We start from the raw sequence: 5000 nt of genomic DNA, 5'->3' as shown, positions 1-5000 counted from the left end.
TATATAAAGTTTACAGCACCTGGTATTCCCAGGCGGTCTCCCATCCAAGTACTAACCAGGCCCGACCCTGCTTAGCTTCCGAGATCAGACGAGTTCGGGCGTTCTCAAGGTGGTATGGCCGTAAGCGAAATCTGCTGCCAAAATTGGGCTATTTGAATGGTTAGAACATTAGGGTAGTAAACTACATAAAGCTTACAGCACCTGGTATTCCCAGGCGGTCTCCCATCCAAGTACTAACCAGGCCCGACCCTGCTTAGCTTCCGAGATCAGACGAGTTCGGGCGTTCTCAAGGTGGTATGGTCGTAAGCGAAATCTCCTGCCAAAATTGGGCTATTTGAATGGTTAGAACATTAGGGTAGTAAACTACATAAAGCTTACAGCACCTGGTATTCCCAGGCGGTCTCCCATCCAAGTACTAACCAGGCCCGACCCTGCTTAGCTTCCGAGATCAGACGAGTTCGGGCGTTCTCAAGGTGGTATGGCCGTAAGCGAAATCTGCTGCCAAAATTGGGCTATTTGAATGGTTAGAACATTAGGGTAGTAAACTACATAAAGCTTACAGCACCTGGTATTCCCAGGCGGTCTCCCATCCAAGTACTAACCAGGCCCGACCCTGCTTAGCTTCCGAGATCAGACGAGTTCGGGCGTTCTCAAGGTGGTATGGCCGTAAGCGAAATCTGCAGCCAAAATTGGGCTATTTGAAGAAGAAAAAAAAGAGACTCTTTCAGGCTTTCTGAAGAAACTGAGAGACTATTTCAGGAATTTTGAGGGGAAAAAAGACAATTTAGGATTTTTGAAACATTTCATTGACTCTTTTTTTTTTTTTTTTTTTTTAAACAATAAAGCTTACAGCACCTGGTATTCCCAGGCGGTCTCCCATCCAAGTACTAACCAGGCCCGACCCTGCTTAGCTTCCGAGATCAGACGAGTTCGGGCGTTCTCAAGGTGGTATGGCCGTAAGCGAAATCTGCTGCCAAAATTGGGCTATTTGAATAGTTAAAACATTAGGGTAGTAAACTATATAAAGCTTACAGCACCTGGTATTCCCAGGCGGTCTCCCATCCAAGTACTAACCAGGCCCGACCCTGCTTAGCTTCCGAGATCAGACGAGTTCGGGCGTTCTCAAGGTGGTATGGCCGTAAGCGAAATCTGCTGCCAAAATTGGGCTATTTGAATAGTTAAAACATTAGGGTAGTAAACTATATAAAGCTTACAGCACCTGGTATTCCCAGGCGGTCTCCCATCCAAGTACTAACCAGGCCCGACCCTGCTTAGCTTCCGAGATCAGACGAGTTCGGGCGTTCTCAAGGTGGTATGGCCGTAAGCGAAATCTGCTGCCAAAATTGGGCTATTTGAATGGTTAGAACATTAGGGTAGTAAACTACATAAAGCTTACAGCACCTGGTATTCCCAGGCGGTCTCCCATCCAAGTACTAACCAGGCCCGACCCTGCTTAGCTTCCGAGATCAGACGAGTTCGGGCGTTCTCAAGGTGGTATGGCCGTAAGCGAAATCTGCAGCCAAAATTGGGCTATTTGAAGAAGAAAAAAAAGAGACTCTTTCAGGCTTTCTGAAGAAACTGAGAGACTATTTCAGGAATTTTGAGGGGAAAAAAGACAATTTAGGATTTTTGAAACATTTCATTGACTCTTTTTTTTTTTTTTTTTTTTTAAACAATAAAGCTTACAGCACCTGGTATTCCCAGGCGGTCTCCCATCCAAGTACTAACCAGGCCCGACCCTGCTTAGCTTCCGAGATCAGACGAGTTCGGGCGTTCTCAAGGTGGTATGGCCGTAAGCGAAATCTCCTGCCAAAATTGGGCTATTTGAATAGTTAAAACATTAGGGTAGTAAACTATATAAAGCTTACAGCACCTGGTATTCCCAGGCGGTCTCCCATCCAAGTACTAACCAGGCCCGACCCTGCTTAGCTTCCGAGATCAGACGAGTTCGGGCGTTCTCAAGGTGGTATGGCCGTAAGCGAAATCTGCTGCCAAAATTGGGCTATTTGAATGGTTAGAACATTAGGGTAGTAAACTATATAAAGCTTACAGCACCTGGTATTCCCAGGCGGTCTCCCATCCAAGTACTAACCAGGCCCGACCCTGCTTAGCTTCCGAGATCAGACGAGTTCGGGCGTTCTCAAGGTGGTATGGCCGTAAGCGAAATCTGCTGCCAAAATTGGGCTATTTGAATAGTTAAAACATTAGGGTAGTAAACTATATAAAGCTTACAGCACCTGGTATTCCCAGGCGGTCTCCCATCCAAGTACTAACCAGGCCCGACCCTGCTTAGCTTCCGAGATCAGACGAGTTCGGGCGTTCTCAAGGTGGTATGGCCGTAAGCGAAATCTGCTGCCAAAATTGGGCTATTTGAATGGTTAGAACATTAGGGTAGTAAACTATATAAAGCTTACAGCACCTGGTATTCCCAGGCGGTCTCCCATCCAAGTACTAACCAGGCCCGACCCTGCTTAGCTTCCGAGATCAGACGAGTTCGGGCGTTCTCAAGGTGGTATGGCCGTAAGCGAAATCTGCTGCCAAAATTGGGCTATTTGAATAGTTAAAACATTAGGGTAGTAAACTATATAAAGCTTACAGCACCTGGTATTCCCAGGCGGTCTCCCATCCAAGTACTAACCAGGCCCGACCCTGCTTAGCTTCCGAGATCAGACGAGTTCGGGCGTTCTCAAGGTGGTATGGCCGTAAGCGAAATCTGCTGCCAAAATTGGGCTATTTGAATGGTTAGAACATTAGGGTAGTAAACTACATAAAGCTTACAGCACCTGGTATTCCCAGGCGGTCTCCCATCCAAGTACTAACCAGGCCCGACCCTGCTTAGCTTCCGAGATCAGACGAGTTCGGGCGTTCTCAAGGTGGTATGGCCGTAAGCGAAATCTGCAGCCAAAATTGGGCTATTTGAAGAAGAAAAAAAAGAGACTCTTTCAGGCTTTCTGAAGAAACTGAGAGACTATTTCAGGAATTTTGAGGGGAAAAAAGACAATTTAGGATTTTTGAAACATTTCATTGACTCTTTTTTTTTTTTTTTTTTTTTAAACAATAAAGCTTACAGCACCTGGTATTCCCAGGCGGTCTCCCATCCAAGTACTAACCAGGCCCGACCCTGCTTAGCTTCCGAGATCAGACGAGTTCGGGCGTTCTCAAGGTGGTATGGCCGTAAGCGAAATCTGCTGCCAAAATTGGGCTATTTGAATGGTTAGAACATTAGGGTAGTAAACTACATAAAGCTTACAGCACCTGGTATTCCCAGGCGGTCTCCCATCCAAGTACTAACCAGGCCCGACCCTGCTTAGCTTCCGAGATCAGACGAGTTCGGGCGTTCTTTTTTTTTTTTTTTTTTTTTTATTAAGAAGTTTCAATCAATAAAATACAATAAAAAATACAATAATGAAATACACTAAAAAAATACAGATTTTCCAAACATCATGTGAACAAACATCTCTACATTACATATCTTTAGCTTTTGTACATCATTTAAAAGACTTCTTCTCCCGGCAGCTTCCACAGTAGATCTTTTAAAACATAAACAACTTTTGGTGTAAAAACATCATAAAAAGAATTCAACATATTTTCACCTTTAAAATACACATACAATCTTTCAAAATATACTTCAGCTTTCCTTTTAAACACACTCCAAACATCCAACATGATTTTTTCTTTTTTAGCCACAGTTCTTCTCTCCCATATTGCACTTTTCATTAACATGACACACAGATTAATAAAACTTTTGTTTTGACACTTCTTTCCCCACCCAAACATCACAACTCTGTTCCATTCCATTCCATTTTCATCCCACTCCTCAGTCAAATCCTTAATTAAACATTTACATTTCTTTAAAAATTCCTCCAGCTCTTTACAATATAAAAACATATGTAAAATCCCCTCTTCCTTCTCCTGGCACACTTTACACATAGCATTTTGCTCAATTCCTATTTTGTTTAAAATTGCATCAGTAAAAACAACTTTATGCCTTATAAAATACTCCAAACATTCCAATTTAGTTTCCACACATCTTCCCTTCATGTTTCTCCATATGCTCTCTTTCTTTAAATCTTTGAAATGCTGCATCCAGTATGCATTAACAATCGGCTCTTTAAAAACATCATCTCTAAAAGAACAATAAATCATTTTCACAGTACATTCCTTAAAATCATCCAGTTTTCCGTCCAATTTCACATTAATACATTTCTCTTTTGGCTCCCCTTCCATACCTTCTATTCTTTTTATCCATTCTTTCGGTATTGCACTTTTAATTAATTCAAATTGGTTAATTATTCCTTGTTCACTGTAATCCTCTTTTGCCTCCTCCATTGCATCCACAATAAATTGAGTCGGTAAAAAGCCTTCTTTGAATTCATATAACACATCTCTCACCCTTGTTATCCCCACTTCCATCCATTTCTTTAAAAACATTTCTTTACCTTGCTTTAAAATGTTTTTGTTTAAGAACAGAGGTTGATTTAAAATGTTTTCTCTCCCATGTGGATCATACTCGACCTTGTCTAAAAATTTTCCCCACGCACTAAACATTTCTCTATAAAAACCTGGTAGCCCTTCTGTCATCCAAATCTTCGTTTTCATCCATAAAATTCCATCCCCCATGTTAAAATTCCCACATTTGTTTAAAAAATATTCCATTGTCTTTTTCCATTCTGCGTTACCCTCTTCTTGTAGATATTTTTTCACAGTTTTCACTCTCAAGCTATTTTTCCTTTGTGCCACATCCATTAACCCTAAACCCCCCTTGTCTGCTGCCCCTAAAATCGTGTTAAAAGCTATTCTCGCTGGCTTCCCCTCCCATAAAAAGTCAAGAAAACATTTCTTCAACCTCTTTTCTGTCCACAACGGCATCTCCGACACGTATAAAACATACCACAGCTTAGAAACCATTAAAACGTTCAACATTAAAACCTTTCCCTTCAAGTTTAAATTCCTCAATTTCCAAAAATTTAACCTTCTTTCTATTTCTGTGACCAGTTGCT

The 5000-nt window shown here is 42.0% G+C and overlaps 16 non-coding genes across 16 annotated transcripts; all 16 read right to left on the bottom strand.

The window, feature by feature from the left end:
* Window positions 1–7: 7 nt before the first annotated feature.
* LOC148982436 (5S ribosomal RNA) lies at window positions 8–126 on the bottom strand. The gene has a single exon (XR_016162236.1). It is a non-coding gene; the product is annotated as a 5S ribosomal RNA (ribosomal RNA).
* Window positions 127–189: 63 nt separating this feature from the next.
* LOC148982435 (5S ribosomal RNA) lies at window positions 190–308 on the bottom strand. Its single transcript, XR_016162616.1, has one exon. It is a non-coding gene; the product is annotated as a 5S ribosomal RNA (ribosomal RNA).
* A 63-nt stretch (window positions 309–371) lies between these two features.
* Window positions 372–490, bottom strand: LOC148982434 (5S ribosomal RNA). The gene has a single exon (XR_016158185.1). It is a non-coding gene; the product is annotated as a 5S ribosomal RNA (ribosomal RNA).
* Window positions 491–553: 63 nt separating this feature from the next.
* On the bottom strand, window positions 554–672 carry LOC148982433 (5S ribosomal RNA). The gene has a single exon (XR_016158174.1). It is a non-coding gene; the product is annotated as a 5S ribosomal RNA (ribosomal RNA).
* A 171-nt stretch (window positions 673–843) lies between these two features.
* On the bottom strand, window positions 844–962 carry LOC148982432 (5S ribosomal RNA). Its single transcript, XR_016158163.1, has one exon. It is a non-coding gene; the product is annotated as a 5S ribosomal RNA (ribosomal RNA).
* A 63-nt stretch (window positions 963–1025) lies between these two features.
* LOC148982431 (5S ribosomal RNA) lies at window positions 1026–1144 on the bottom strand. The gene has a single exon (XR_016158151.1). It is a non-coding gene; the product is annotated as a 5S ribosomal RNA (ribosomal RNA).
* A 63-nt stretch (window positions 1145–1207) lies between these two features.
* LOC148982430 (5S ribosomal RNA) lies at window positions 1208–1326 on the bottom strand. The gene has a single exon (XR_016158140.1). It is a non-coding gene; the product is annotated as a 5S ribosomal RNA (ribosomal RNA).
* Window positions 1327–1389: 63 nt separating this feature from the next.
* LOC148982429 (5S ribosomal RNA) lies at window positions 1390–1508 on the bottom strand. Its single transcript, XR_016158129.1, has one exon. It is a non-coding gene; the product is annotated as a 5S ribosomal RNA (ribosomal RNA).
* A 171-nt stretch (window positions 1509–1679) lies between these two features.
* On the bottom strand, window positions 1680–1798 carry LOC148982428 (5S ribosomal RNA). The gene has a single exon (XR_016158118.1). It is a non-coding gene; the product is annotated as a 5S ribosomal RNA (ribosomal RNA).
* A 63-nt stretch (window positions 1799–1861) lies between these two features.
* LOC148982427 (5S ribosomal RNA) lies at window positions 1862–1980 on the bottom strand. The gene has a single exon (XR_016158107.1). It is a non-coding gene; the product is annotated as a 5S ribosomal RNA (ribosomal RNA).
* A 63-nt stretch (window positions 1981–2043) lies between these two features.
* LOC148982426 (5S ribosomal RNA) lies at window positions 2044–2162 on the bottom strand. The gene has a single exon (XR_016158095.1). It is a non-coding gene; the product is annotated as a 5S ribosomal RNA (ribosomal RNA).
* Window positions 2163–2225: 63 nt separating this feature from the next.
* On the bottom strand, window positions 2226–2344 carry LOC148982425 (5S ribosomal RNA). The gene has a single exon (XR_016158084.1). It is a non-coding gene; the product is annotated as a 5S ribosomal RNA (ribosomal RNA).
* A 63-nt stretch (window positions 2345–2407) lies between these two features.
* Window positions 2408–2526, bottom strand: LOC148982424 (5S ribosomal RNA). Its single transcript, XR_016158073.1, has one exon. It is a non-coding gene; the product is annotated as a 5S ribosomal RNA (ribosomal RNA).
* A 63-nt stretch (window positions 2527–2589) lies between these two features.
* On the bottom strand, window positions 2590–2708 carry LOC148982423 (5S ribosomal RNA). The gene has a single exon (XR_016158062.1). It is a non-coding gene; the product is annotated as a 5S ribosomal RNA (ribosomal RNA).
* A 63-nt stretch (window positions 2709–2771) lies between these two features.
* LOC120466212 (5S ribosomal RNA) lies at window positions 2772–2890 on the bottom strand. The gene has a single exon (XR_016158051.1). It is a non-coding gene; the product is annotated as a 5S ribosomal RNA (ribosomal RNA).
* A 171-nt stretch (window positions 2891–3061) lies between these two features.
* On the bottom strand, window positions 3062–3180 carry LOC148982422 (5S ribosomal RNA). Its single transcript, XR_016158040.1, has one exon. It is a non-coding gene; the product is annotated as a 5S ribosomal RNA (ribosomal RNA).
* Between the last annotated feature and the right edge of the window lie 1820 nt (window positions 3181–5000).

The sequence above is a fragment of the Pimephales promelas genome, chromosome 3 (assembly GCF_988280905.1).
Source record: "Pimephales promelas chromosome 3, fPimPro1.hap1.1, whole genome shotgun sequence".
Taxonomy (NCBI): Eukaryota; Metazoa; Chordata; class Actinopteri; order Cypriniformes; family Leuciscidae; genus Pimephales; species Pimephales promelas.
This window is presented reverse-complemented; position numbering and strand designations above follow the sequence as displayed.